This window comes from Gossypium arboreum, chromosome 6 (genome assembly GCF_025698485.1).
Source record: "Gossypium arboreum isolate Shixiya-1 chromosome 6, ASM2569848v2, whole genome shotgun sequence".
Lineage (NCBI taxonomy): Eukaryota > Viridiplantae > Streptophyta > Magnoliopsida > Malvales > Malvaceae > Gossypium > Gossypium arboreum.
In genome coordinates this window covers 58,902,120-58,917,438 of record NC_069075.1, presented here as the reverse complement: position 1 = coordinate 58,917,438, position 15,319 = coordinate 58,902,120, and the positions used below count along the sequence as shown (strand labels likewise).

The following is a 15,319-nucleotide window of genomic DNA, read 5'->3' as shown; positions in this document are numbered from 1 at the left end:
CAAACACGTCGACTTTCCAATGCACATATAACGTACCTTATCCTTTGGGCTTTCCGAGTGTACTAATTGAATTCATTTCAGCAACCAACACTCACCTCCAGCCCAAGATTCTTCAAATATATCCGGATATAATCACGTGCACAAATGCCTTGGTCTTAGCCCGGATAGAATAACTTCATACGAATGCCTTCGGCCTTAGCCCGGATATAGCCACTAGCACAATTGCCTTCGGGTCTTAACCCGGATATAATTTCCAGCATAATTGTCTTCGGGCTTAGCCCGGATATCATTCAATTTCTCATGCACACATACATCAATAATCATTGGACATACATATTTCATTTTCGTTACTAAGGCTCAAACACAATTATAATCATTAGCATATTCGCCTTGGGACTTAGCCCGTGGAATTCAAATACTCATACACACATAATCAATAATCATACACATCCATATTTCATCTCACATAATTCAAGTAAGGTCACTTCTTGAGGACTTACCTCGGATGTTGTCGAACGGCTTTTTCGCTATTCGATCACCTTTTCCTTCCCTTGTCCAATTGTGGCCCTCTTAGCTCTTGAGCTAATTCAAACAAATTCAATTTATTAAAACCTCATTGTGCTTGCTTATGGCGAATATGACAAGGATTTTAAATGGTCATATGGCCACTCTTTAGCTTGAATACACAATGGTCATGCACATTTTAAACTACATCAAGCAATTCAATACAATTTATTTGAGCATCAAGGAAATGCTAAGGCCTTCAATAGGCTATCCAAGGCGAATATTCATGTACATGTTGAGGTCAATTTTGCACTTAATACCTCACAAAACAGCATGCAATTTACTAATTAATGCTTTGCACATTGTGGCCCAAAACTTATAATATAGCATCAAGCACTTATATGTGTGCTAGGTCAATTGTGCTTGCAATTTCACAAGCATTCTTCCACATTTTCTTCTTTAAACCAATATATTCATCACTTAGTTCATAACCAAACATAATGTGCAATCATATATATGCATATATGAGCATGGCGAATTTTCAAGGTGTCCATAGCCATCCAAAACACAAATTTTAACTAACATGCAAGAAGCATGAATCATGCTCAAGAATGCATCATGGCGAATATGACAATCATGCTCCTTTTCAACTTCAATCATGATAAAACAAAGAGAAAACTCAAAATCTTACTCATGAGTAGAAAATCCATCATTGCATGCATCATCATCAAGCTTCACACTTAGCATGCAATGGCTTTATCACCATAACAACTTTGCCCAAATACCATTTCCATGGCATAACAAAGATTTGAGCCATGGCTAACATGCACATCAAGTTAGTAACCAAGTCATGCATGAAACTCCTAACACAACCTCATACATACCTTAATCTTGATGTAAACTTAGCCAAATCTCCTTCTAGGTCTCTTCCAACCCAAGCATGAAGCAAAAATCCTCCCCCTTTTCCCTTAGTAATTTCGGCCAAGAAGATGAGAAAGGATGAACAAATTTTTTTCTTTTCTTTCCTTAGTACATTCGGCCAAGCCTATGGAGAAGGATGAACATTTTTTTTTCTTTTTTTTCTTTTTCCATACTCTTATTTTATTATTTCAAACATGCACCACTAGCAAAACATGTTTAAGACATGTTTTCTTTTGCCCATATTCATCACCATGGCCGGCCACTATAGTCAAATTTGGGGAATTTGACATGCAACTCCATTTATTTCACTTTATGCATTATTAGGCCACTTAAAATATACCTATCACATTTTCAAGTCCTAGCACATGGGTCCTTTCTTATAAATTAGCACCTAATTAATAAAAATCGAGACACGAAATATTTACGCATACCAATTCCACATACAATAAGCACGGAATATAACACTTAATTATTCTTGTGACTCGGTTTCGTGGTCCCGAAACCACTCTCCGACTAGGGTCACATTAGGGGTGTCACACACATGGCCAGAGCACACACCCGTGTTCCCCAATTTCAGCCCGTGTGATTCACGAATTTCGAATTTGGGCGCGTCTAACATTTAGTACACGCCCGTGTACCTCGGGCGTGTGAGACCACACTGCCATGTCGCACGACCGTGTCTAGTTTCATTCGCTTCTCCCACGCCCGTGTTGGAAATCCCTACGCCCGTGTCAATCTAAAAGGTTCGACCACAGGTGTGAGACATGGGCGTGCTAGTTTCTCAGTTTCAACCACGGGTCTTCTACATGGGCGTGTCGCACACCCGTGTTGTTTTGGCAGGCTCGACCACGGCCATGTCGCATGACCGTGGCAGTTTATCGTAGCACGTGTTTGGGGAAATCCTTTCCCTATTTTCACACAGCCATAAACACGCCCGTGTGCTTGGTGGTGTCTCTGTGGAAAACCTGTGTTCAAAGCTCCGTTAGTAAATTAGATGTTGAAGACTAAATTTTTAAAGAATTTAATACAGTTAGTGCTTGGGTTGCCTCTCGAGAAGCGCTTATTTATAGTCTAAGCTCGACTTACTTCTCTGTTGAATGATCATAGTGGTTCGAGGAGTTTATATTCCTCATTCCTACTATCAATCTTAAAATAAGGTTTTAAACGGGTGTTGTTTACCTTAAAAGTGCCGAACTTGGGATGACTCACCTCCACTGTACCGAATGGAAATGCTGAGTACTGTAAGAGGGATTTCTTCATTCAGTATGGTAGTGACAATGTGGGGATCTGTGGCATCTAATAAGACTTTATCTCCAACTTTAAGTTGATTTGGAGAGGTATCAAGCTCGTCTTGGCGTAGTTTCGATTTATCGTGTGTTCTCGGTTTATGTGTTCACCATTATCTAGCTCCTCTATTTGCAGCCTTCGTTCTTTATGAATAGATCCTTTACTATTGTTTGAGAGTGGCTCATGTACTTCCTTCAGACTTATCTCCTGTAAAGTGGGTTGTATCATGTAGTCAGTTTTAATAGAATGGTTTAGACGATCACCTTTAATTTCTGATGTGTTGTCAGAATTGCGAGCTTGAAGGGTGAGTGTTTCATCTCCTACGCGAAGCGTGAGCTCACCTGTGCCAACATCAATAATTGTTTTAGCAGTTGCTAGAAAGGGCCTTCCCAGAATTAAAGGAGTGTTGCTATCCTCCTCTATGTCTAAAACAATAAAGTCAACGAGAAATATAAATTTATCCATTTTGACTAGCACATCTTCAATAATACCCCTAGGAAATCTTATAGTTTTATCTGCTAGTTGAATGTTGATCCTAGTCTATTTGGGTTTCTCGAGACCTAGTTGCTTAAACATTTTATAAGGCATGACGTTGATACTAGCCCCTAAATCAGCTAATGCATTATTAACATCTAAACTACCAATTAAGCAATGAATTGTAAAACTCACTGGATCTTTTAGTTTGTTAGATAGCTTATTTTTCAGAATAGTTGAGCACACTGTGTTTAGCTCCACATGCGACGCCTCGTCTAACTTTCATTTATTTGCTAAAAGCTCTTTTAAAAATTTCACTGCGTTTGGCATCTACGATAGGGCTTCAATAAACTGTAAGTTAATATGTTATTTTTTTTAGAGTTTAAGGAATTTACCAAATTGTTCATCTGAGCAATCTTTCCTTGTCGTGTTGGGGTATGGCACACGAGGTTTATATTCGACATTCACCATTTTGTTTTTATTGTTATCTACCTAACCTTGACCTTCGCTTGCCATAGTTTCTTGCCTCGGTTCTGGTTCAGGCTCAACAACTCCTTCTTCATCTTGAATATTAATTGCGTTGAGCTGTTCCCTTGGGTTGGGTTCAGTATTGGCAAGCTACCTTGTGGTCATTCGGAAATTAGTTTGGAAAGCTGGCCTATCTGAGTTTCGAGCCCTTGGATCGACGCTTGTTGATTTTTAACTATTGTCTCGGTGTTCTGGAAACGAGTTTCTGACACTGATATAAACTTTGAGAGCTTCTCTTCAAGGTTCGGCTTATTTTCCTGTTGGTAGGGTGGTTGCTGACAACCCAAAGGATGTTGTGGTCTTTTATTTCCTTGGCCTCCCCACAAAAAATTGGGATGGTTCCTCCAACCTGTATTGTAAGTGTTACTAAATGGATTGTTTTGAGGTCGAGGATTATTACCCATGTAGTTTAGTTGCTCGTTCTCCATGCTATGGCCATAAGGTTGGTGATCGCGTGATTCGTAACAAGTAATAAATATTTATAATGAAGATCAAACCTAGACTAACTATTATCACGATGAAAAGGCAAGCGCACCTAACGAACAATAGTATAGTAATGGCAAGACCGGGATATCATACCCAAGGGAACCAAAAGTACTAGTAATAACTATCTTTTTATTATCTAACCTAGAAATAAAGAGGGGTTGTTTATTAACTAAACTAAGAACGCACAGAGAAAAGAATTGGGGAATTGCTTTTGGGAAAATTTATTGACTTGAGACAATACCTAAGGAAAAATCCACCTAGACTTTACTTGTTATTCTGGCTCCGAACCGTACGATGTATTCATTCAACTTGTTCTGTAGAGATCCCTAAGTTATGTTATTATCCCTATTCAAGACTAATAAAGTCTAATCCCTAGATTGAATAACTGAGACTTTTCTCTAATTAACACTCCAGGGTTGCATTAACTCGATCTATGGATCCCTCTATTAGGTTTCACCTTAATCCAGCAAAATCTTGTCACCCTATTTCTAGGCGCGCAATCAACTCCGCTTAATTATGACAAAAGTACTCTTAGACAGGGTCTAATTTTCCTCTGAATAAGAGCATATCTTGAATTAGTATCCTGAGATATCAAAACAAGAATTAAGAACACATAATTAAGAACAAGTTAAATATTTATCATACGATTCAGAAAATAATAACAAGATTCGTCTTAGGTTTCATTCCCCTTAGGTATTTAGGGGTTTAGTTCATAACTAAATAGGAAAACATCTCAGAAGAATAAAGAATACAAAACATAAAGAAAACCAAAAACTCCTGAAGGGAAATTGAGGAGAGATCTTCTGTCTTGATGATGAATCCGGCTTCTGAGATGGATCAATCGGCTTCCTTGGGGTAATTCCTTACCCCCTTCTCCGTCTCCCCTTTTTCACCTCCTCTAGTGCGTATTTATAGGCTTTGTAATGCCTAAAAACCCTCAAAAGTGGCCTTTTTCAAATTGGACTTAACTTGGGCTCGGCAGGGACACACCCGTGTGACACGGCCGTGTGACGTGATTGCCAGACCGTGTTCGATCTTTTAAATTGCACACGGTCGTGTGAATCGTGAAAGGCTTGGTTGACACCCTCAAAAGACACGGGCGTGTGAGATGCCCGTGTGGCAAGGCTTAGGCCGTGTCATCTTCTTGATTTGGTCCGTTTTGTCCCTTTTTTGGGTCCTTTTGACTCTTGGTGCTCTCCTAAGTACAAAACATGGAATTAAACCATTAGGAGTATCGAATTCACCAATTCTAATGAGAAATCATCTATAAAATGCTTTAAACATGGGGTAAAAATATGTATAAATTACGGTTTATCAAATACCCCTACACTTAAGCATTTGCTTATCCTCAAGAAAAATCCTCAACTTATAATCAAAATAAATTCTCCTTAACTTATAATTCTTATCGATAATATCTCAAAATAATTCATAGGTAATCATACATTGAGAATCCAACTAAAAGAACATAAAAGTTTCAAACATTCCAAGTTGAGTATTTAATCATGCAAACATAGGTGTCTCTCCTCATCTAAGTAATTACCTTTGATTCGGAATATCGTAGAGTTTCACATCCTCACTAAAGATTCACTCAAATTACTCGTGGTGTTTAAGTATGTAGCACTCAATATTCAATAATGAAAAGTCATTACCATAGGCTTGCATGAAAATCAAATCTCCACCACTATAATTTAAGATGATACATCAATCAAAAGGTCTTTTAAAAGGTTGTAATGAAGCTTGGTTAGGGGGTGTGGTCACAAGCTGAAAGAAAGGGTTAAAATTGAGATTGACTTGAACAGTTGCCTTAACTACAAAAAATAGTTAATCTTCACTTGCGTACAACAGAGCTTTTCTCAGAATATGAAATTACAGATATGTATACATAGTTTTTTTTTTTTAAGAACAAGTTAAACAATATAGACTAAATATCAAGACAAAACATAGTTACGCAATCCATGCAACTCAAATCTCGACAAAAAATAGGGATTAATTTAGGGGATTTCAATAATAATGGGTTAAAGGTTAATATTAAGGGTAATACAAGAATTGGTTTGTTGGGCTCAAGGGCGTTTACTAGGGGTTAATCGTGGAGGTAGGCTTTTCATGGCATGAGTGGGTTAATCCTAAGTGCCTTAATCATTTTGATATATCAAATCAAATAGTGTGGTCTCGACATGCATAATCAAGCAAGTTCTAGAATAACAGTTCAATACTGACGCACTCAAAGCAATAATAAAAGTGAGCATGAAAGTATGAATAGATGCTCAAAAGGCTCAAAAATCTCACAAAAAAAATTATGGCTTTTTGATGTTTAGACTCGTGAATTCTAATTCAAAGTAATAGCTAGACTTGGGGAAACAATCTATAATTTTAATTTCTTAAAAATCAACTTATCATGCTTGATTCTCTAATGTCTTAAAGTTTAAATAATCAATGCATAAATCCTTATGTTTTAATTCAAGATATATCAATCAAAATCATAAATCAATTAAAATTTATCCTAAATATGATATGAGAGTTTTTCATGAGAACAAGGTGATTATTCAAGGATTTTTTCTGATAATGAAATAATTATCCCCTACACTTAAGATGCACATTGCCCTCAATGTACAAAGATATATTTTAGAGTATAAAAATAAGATAGGGAGAGAAGTGAAACTTCCTATATTAAGAACGAATGATATTCTTGGATTGACAAGATCGAGTATTGGAGGTAACTCTGGATGGCAAGCTTGACTCTGAAGGTAAGCCATTTTTACAAGGAAAAAAATGAATCATAAAAACAAATGAATCTTAAAAACTTAATAAAAGAAAAATAAAATAAGATAATTATTCTAATTTTTCAAGTGGCACGGCCGGAGCACATGCCTGTGTGTGTCGTGGCTCAGTCGTGTTTGTCACGAATTAAGATGTCGCCCACGGTCTTCTTGCTCGCCCATGTGTATAAGCCGTGTCGCTACGTGATCATGTCGCACGGCCGTGTCTGGCGTGGTTCGTTTCTCCTACGCCCATGTGTTAGGATACCACACCCGTATTCGCCTATCAATTTCGCCCATGGCCATGTCGCACGCCCGTGGGGTTTTATTGCATCCCGTGTTTTGGGGGAATCATGTCACCTTCCACACTACATGTATCGCACTACCGTGTCTCTTCCGCTAACAGCCCTTGCCTTAGGCATGCCCGTGTGCCTGGCCGTGTATGCTGAAAAACTTTGCAATTCAAAGATAAAGTTAGTGATTTAAATTGCTAGAAATTAAAAATAAAGAAATCAAAATATGTTAGTGCTCGGGTTGCCTCCCAGGAAGCGCTTATTTATAGTCTAAGCTCAACTTACCTCTCTAGTGAATGGTCAGGGTGGTTCGAGGAGTTCGTACTCCTCATTCCTTCTATCAATCTCATCAAAATAAGGTTTTAAACGAGTGTTGTTTACCTTAAAAGTACCGAACTTGGGGTGACTCACCTCCATCGTACCGAATGGAAAAATACTGAGTACCGTAAGAGGGATTTCCTCATTCGGTGTGGTAGTGACAATGTGGGGATCTGCGGCATCTAGTAAGACTTTATTGCCAACCTTAAGTTGATTTGGAGAGGTATCGACCTTGTTGTGACGTAGTTTTGATTTATCATGTGTTCTCAGTTTGTGTACTCGCCATTCGTCTAGCTCCTCTATCCGTAGCCTTCGTTCTTCATGAATGTGTCCTCTATCATTTCTGGAACATGGTTCACGAACTTATTTGAAGCTTAATTTCTACAAAGTCATATTGTTAGTTTTAGTATATTGGTGTGGACTATTACCTTCAATGTTTGATGTGATGCTAAAATTACGAGCTTGAAGGGTGATCGTTTCATCTCCCACACGAAGTGTAAGCTCACTTGTGCCAACATCAATAATTGTTTTAGCAGTTGCTAAAAAGGGCCTTCCTAAAATCAAAGGGGTGTTATTATCCTCCTCTATGTCTAGAACAGCGAAATCAACGGGAAATATGAAGTTATCTATTTTCACGACTTGATCTTCAATAATACCCCTAGGGAATCTTATAGTTTTATCTACCAATTGAATGCCCATCCTAGTTTTTTTAGGTTTCCAAAGACCTAGTTGCTTAAACATTTTGTAAGGCATGACGTTAATACTAGCCCCTAAATCAGCTAATGCATGACTTATATCTAAACTACCAATTAAACAAGGAATTGTAAAACTCCTTGGATCTTTCAATTTGTGGGGTAGCTTTTTCTGTAGAATAGCTGAGCAGACTGCATTTAGCTCCACATGCGACGCTTTGTCCGACTTCCGGTTATTTACTAAAAGCTCTTTTAAAAATTTCATTGCATTTGGCATCTGCGACAAAGCTTTAATAAATGGTAAGTTAATATGTAATTTTTTCAAAAGTTTAAGGAATTTATCAAATTGTTCATCTGAGTGGTCTTTTCTTATCGCATTAGGGTATGGCACACGAGGTTTATATTCGACAGTCACTGGTTTGTTTGTATTTTGACCTACCTCATCTCTCCCTTTGCTTACCACAGTTTCTTGCCTCGGTTTTAGTTCAGGCTTAACGACTCCTTCGTCATCTTGAGTATTAGTTGCGTTGAGTTGTTCCCTTGGGTTAGGTTCGGTATTTCTTGGCAAATGCCTTGTGGTCATTCGGAGATCAGTTTGGAAAGCTGGCCTATCTGAGTTTTGAGTCCTTGGATCGATGCTTGTTGATTTTTAAGTGTTGTCTCGGTATTTTGGAAACGAGTTTCTGACACTGATATGAACTTTGAGAGCATCTCTTCAAGATTTGGCTTCATTTCCTGTTGGTAGGGTTGTTGTTAAAACCCTGAGGATTTTGTGGCTTTTGATTCCCTTGACCACCGCAGGAGAAATTTGGGTGGTTCCTCCAACCTGCATTATAGGTATTACTGTATGGGTTGTTTTGAGATCTAAAGTTATTGTTACCCATATAGTTGACTTGTTCCTCTTAGGTTGTAGGATTGAAGGATTGATATTCTGTATGCACACCTCCTATACTTGAGTCACACCTCATTAGTGGATGTACCCGCGTAGAACTAAGAAAACCATCAATCTTTTTATTGAGAAGTTCTATCTGATTAAGGTGACTGAATCGATGTTATAAACGCCAACTGTTTTCGTTGGCTTTGTCCTAATAACTTGCCACTGATAATTATTCAGTGACATTTCCTCTATAAACTCATAGGCATCTTCCAGTGTTTTATTGTTGATGGTTCCGCCAGCAGCTGCATCAATCATCTATCTTGTTGAGGGATTCACACCATTGTAAAATGTTTGAACTTGCAGCCATAGAGGTAACCCATGGTGTGGGCACCTTCGCAATAGACCTTGTATCTCTCCCATGCATCATAAACTGTTTCTCAGTCCATCTGCACAAAAGAAGAAATATCGTTACGTAACTTAGCCATTTTAGCCGGCGGAAAATATTTGAGTAGAACTTTTTTGGTCGTTTACTCCCAAGTAGTAATTGACCCTCGTGGTAACGAGTTCAACCACAGTTTAGCTTTGTTTCTTAGTAAGAAAGGGAACAACCGAAGGAAAATGGCATCATCAGAAACGCTATTAATTTTGAAAGTGTCGCAAAACTCCAGAAAATTTGCCAAGTGAGTGTTGGGATCCTCATCCTGCAAACCATCAAACTGAACAAACTCCTGTATCATCTGAATTGTGTTAGGTTTCAGTTTGAAATTATTTGCAGCAATAACAAGTCTAATTATACTAGATTCAGTTCCTGTTAAAGAAGGTTTAACATAGTCATACATAGTACGTGGAGTAGGATTTTGATTAGCCACAATTGCAGGAGGTAGCTGATTGCCTTGGTTTTCAGCCATCTCTTTGGTTGGGGGTTGAGTATCGTCTTCTTGCTCGTTCTCCGTGTATCGTAAGTTGCACCTTATCTCTCTTTGATTTCTACGAACTGTACGATTGATTTCTTCGTCAAAAAGTAATGGTCCGATGGGTTTCATCTAGTCATAAACTATAAAAACCTGCCAAGAGAAAGAAAAAGTAAATTAATATATAATAATAATAAAATTAAATTAAATTGTAAGAAAAATAAATGGCTAAAGTAATAAAAATTTAGCGTTCCTAATATTTCAGTTCCCCGGCAACGGCGCCAAAAACTTGACCGCGTAATTCGTAACGTGTAATAAATATTTATAATGAAGATCAAACCTAGACTAACTATTACCACGACTAAAAGGCAAGCGCACCTATCGAACAATAGTATAGTAATGGCAAGACCGGGATATCGTACCCAAGGGAACCAAAAGTACTAGTAATAACTATCTTTTTATTATCTAACCTAGAAATAAGGACGGGTTGTTTATTAACTAAACTAAGAATACACAGAAAAAAGAATTGGGGAATTGCTTTTGGGAAAATCGATTGACTTGAGACAATACCTAAGGAAAAATCCACCTAGACTTTACTTGTTATTCTGGCTCCGAACCGCACGATGTATTCATTTAACTTGTTCCATAAAGATCCCTAAGTTATGTTGTTATCCCTATTCAAGACTATTAACGTCTAATCCCTAGACTGAATAACCGAGACTTTTCTCTAATTAACACTCTAGGGTTGCATTAACTCATCTATGGATCCCCCTATTAGGTTTCACCCTAATCCGACAAAATCTTGTCACACTATTTCTAGGCGCGTAATCAACTCCGCTTAATTATGACAAAAGTACTCTTAGACAGGGTCTATTCCTCCTCTGGATAAGAGCATATCTTGAATCAGTATCCTCAAATATCAAACAAGAATTAAGAACAAGTTAAATATTTATCATACGATTCAAAAAATAATAACAAGATTCGTCTTAGGTTTCATTCCCCTTAGGTATTTAGGCATTTAGTTCATAACTAAATAGGGAAACATCTCAGAAGAATAAAGAATACAAAACATAAAGAAAACCCAAAACTCCTGAAGGGGAATTGAGGAGAGATCTTTTGTCTTGATGATGAATTCGGCTTTTGAGATGGATCAATCGGCTTCCTTGGGGTAATTCCTTACCCCCTTCTCCGTCTCCTCTTTTCCTCCTCCTCTAGTGCATATTTATAGGCTTTGGAATGCCTAGAAACACTCAAAAGTGGTCTTTTCTGAATTGGAATTAACTTGGGCTCGGTAGGGACACGCTCGTGTGACATGACCATGTGACGTGATTGCCAAACCATGTTCGATCCATTAAATTGCACACGACTGTGTGGGTCAATGGCCAGGCTATGTGAATCGTGAAAGGCTTGGTTGACACCCTCGAAAGACACGGGCGTGTAATATCCTGATTTTGGGCCTAGTCGGAATAGCGGTTTCTTGACCACAAAATCTGAGATAGAAATAATTATTTTATGATTATTTTGAGGTCTATGATATGATTACATGATTGTGTGAAAATTTCGTGAAGAAATTTTATGCATAAAGTGCTTAAATTGAAATTAGGGACTAAATCGAATAATTTGTAAAACTTGCATTCTAGAAGTTTCTAGTATGAAATTGTTTTGAAATATTAATTAGGAGGTCTTAAATAGCAATTTTACCAATTTATAAGTCTATGGACAAAAATTGGACATGGATGGAATTTTTGAAAAGTTTAGTAGTAAGGGCATTTTGGTCATTTAGGGGTAAAATGAATTAAAATAAAAATTAAAAGCCAATTTTGCTCATCTTCAACCCATGGCCGAATATAGAAAGGAGAAACCATGGCTACGGTTTTTCAAGCTTCCAAGCTCGATTGTAAGTCCGTTCTAGCCTCGTTGTTAATGATTTTTACGTTTTTGGAGTCCCGATAGCTCGATTAAGCTTATGCTAGCAATAATTCAACCTAGGGTTCATATTTGGAAAAATACCCATAGGTGAAATTTGTGTATTTTGGTGTTTTATGATAGAATATGAGGTTTTAAATTATGTTAGACAACTTGTAGTACTCAGTTTTAAGTGAAAACGAGCAAAAGGGCTTAATCGGTAAAAATACCTAATAGTCATAAGTACATGTTAGAGTGAGAATTTGATGTTTCCATAGAAGGGAAAAATGATCAGCATGTCATAAAACATGAGAAAATAGGCTGAAGTTTAATTTACGAGCTTTGGGGAAAAAGTGTAAATATGCAAAAGTTTAGGGGCAAAACTATAATTTTGCCAAAATATGATTTTGGGTCAATTTGAATAATGTGAGTCCTAATTAGACTATATTTTAAATGATAGAGCAAGGAAAACTGAAATTCGGGCTAAAATGGAAAATTACCAAGTTGTTGGACGAAATGGTAAAAATAGCCATTTTCGCATACGAGGTAAGTTCATATGTAAATGTTGGTAATATAGTTATTATTTTAAATTTTTTTATGTTATTTAAATGATATGATAATTATTATGAAATATTATACTCGTGATAATTGTTTGATAATATGTCAAATTGTGTGATATACTTGGAAAATGTGAAATACTACCGAGTATCGGTATCGGCATTCCGTAGAAGATGGTTGAGACACATGATTGGGAAAAAGGTCCCTTTGAACCTTAGGAATGGATTAGGATACAAGTGACATGTCACTAGGATATTTGGGCATCCGAACTCGTAGAGTTGAGTCCGAGTTCACTTATGGATGCGAATGTCCGAACTCGTTGAGTTCAGTCCGAGTTCAAGAGATGTAACTAGCCATCCGAGCTCGTTGAGTTGAGTCTGAGTTCACTTATGGATGCGAATGTCCAAACTCGTTGAGTTGAGTCTAAGTTCGAGAGATGTAACTAGGCATCCGAGCTCGTTGAGTTGAGTCCGAGTTCACTTGTGGATGCGAACGCCCGAGCTCGTTGAGTTGAGTCCGAGTTCGCTTATGGGTGGGTTACATGGTAGCTTGGCTACATATGTGGCACTTATGTGCAAACTTTCCATGTATCCGAATTATATTCCAATGTGTTCAATGGGTAAAGTTCTACTCAAATGGAGGAATACTAGAGATGAAAGGGACGTATTGGTGAGTGTTGTGAAATGGATATTTTGAACAGGTATGTACTTAACCCTCGGGTTGAAAAATTGATATAACAATAATATGGTAAGATGATAAATGAAAATGTGATATGAATGTCTCGGTGATGATTATGCAAATGATGTTTTATGTTTGCGTATATAGTTGTGTTACTTGCTATTTGCATGTGAGCTTACTAAGCATTTATGCTTACTCCCTCCTTTTCATTCCTTGTAGTGTTGACAAGCCAGCTCGGAAATCAGGAACGGTCGGAGGCACACTCACACTATCCGTATACCATCTTGGCATAATGACTTGTATATTTTGAGTATGGCATGTATAGCATTATAATCATTTTGTATATATGGTCTTATGATATGGTTATTGAGTGGTATGGAAATGCTTGGTAATGATTAGCCATTGGAATGGCTAATCATGATCATATTTGGTGTTATGTATGCTAAATTGCTAGCTAATCCATGGAAACCATGAAATAGGTAAAATTTACCATAAAATAGATTCAGACAGGAACAGTGATGTGAGTTTGAAAAATCATTAAAAATAGTAGAGATACAATTAGATGATGAATAAAATATGGAATTGAAGAATTATGAGTCTATTTTCATATGGATGGAACAAAACACGTATATGAATTACATTTTATGAGATATTTGAATTTTTGTGAAATAGGCCCAGAGTGATTTCTGGATCCCCTGTTCTGAATTTAAAAATTTATCATAAATTGTAAAAATATAATTAAAAGTCATTGTTTATATGTACAGATTCCTTATTGAGTATAGTTTTAATAGAAAGAAACTTCATAGTCATTGAAAATCTGTACAGAGAGATATCTAATTCGTAATACATAGAGGTCAGAGCAGCTGAACCCTAAAACAGGGGATATATTAACTAATAAACTGTACTAATTTGCTAGACAAAAAATTCTAGAAAAATATTATTAAATATATATATGAGTCTAGTTTTAGGGAAAATTTACGGAATTGGATTTTTAGTTTTGGAACTCGAGATATGAATTTTTAAGCGACTGTGACGCAGATTGCTAACTTGACTGAAAATTTTAAAAATAAATTGTTTGAGCTGTTTAAGTAATGAATTAAGTATGTTAACACCTCGTGTTCGACTCCGACGACAGTCTCGGGTATGGGGCATTACAGGGCGTGTGAGATGCCCGTGTGGCAAGGCTTAGGCCGTGTCATCTTCTCGATTTGGTCCGTTTTTTCCCTTTTTTGGCTTGTTTTTGGCTCCTTTTGACTCTTGGTGCTCTCCTGAGTACAAAACATGAAATTAAAGCATTAGGAGTATCGAATTCACCAATTCTAATGAGAAATTATCTATAAAATGCTTTAAACATGTGGTAAAAATATGTATAATTTACGGTTTATTAGTTGGTATTCTGAATGGCTTGTTCCACCTCCACTTGCTTCGCACTGCATTATTGGGTGAACTTGCGAAGAACTAAGAAAACCATCGATCTTTTTATTTAAGAGTTCTACCTGATTAGAGAGCATGGTGACCGAATCGACGTTATAAATGCCGGTTGTTTTCATTGGCTTTGTCCTCATGACTTGCCACTGATAGTTATTCAGTGACATCTCCTCAATAAACACATAGGCATCTTCAGGTCTTTTATTATTGGTGGTTCCGCCAGTAGCTGCATCAACCATTTGTCGAGTCGAAGGAATCAGACCATTGTGGAATGTTTGTACTTGGAGCAAAAGTGGTAACCCATGGTGAGGGCACCTTCTCAAAAGGTCCTTGTATCTCTCCCATGCATCGTAGAGTGTTTCTAAATCCATCTGCACAAAAGAAGAGATATCATTACGTAATTTAGCCGTTTTACCCCGCAGAAAATATTTTAGTAAAAATTTTTCTGTCATTTGTCCCCAAGTAGTAATTGACTCTCGTGGTAACGAGTTCAACCACTATTTAGTTTTGTTCCTTAATGAAAAAGGGAATAACCAAAGACGAATGGCATCATCAGAAACACCATTAATTTTAAATGTATCGCATAGTTCTAAGAAGTTGGCTAAATAAGCGTTGGGATCCTCATCCTGCAAACCATCAAACTGAACAAATTGCTGTATCATTTGAATAGTGTTAGGTTTTAATTCAAAAGTATTTGCAACTA

General features: G+C 37.2%; 2 non-coding genes across 2 annotated transcripts; both read left to right on the top strand.

The window, feature by feature from the left end:
- Window positions 1-9,509: 9,509 nt before the first annotated feature.
- On the top strand, window positions 9,510-9,615 carry LOC128294404 (small nucleolar RNA R71). The gene has a single exon (XR_008284716.1). It is a non-coding gene; the product is annotated as a small nucleolar RNA R71 (small nucleolar RNA).
- Window positions 9,616-14,913: 5,298 nt separating this feature from the next.
- On the top strand, window positions 14,914-15,020 carry LOC128294902 (small nucleolar RNA R71). Its single transcript, XR_008285209.1, has one exon. It is a non-coding gene; the product is annotated as a small nucleolar RNA R71 (small nucleolar RNA).
- The last annotated feature ends 299 nt before the right edge of the window (window positions 15,021-15,319 follow it).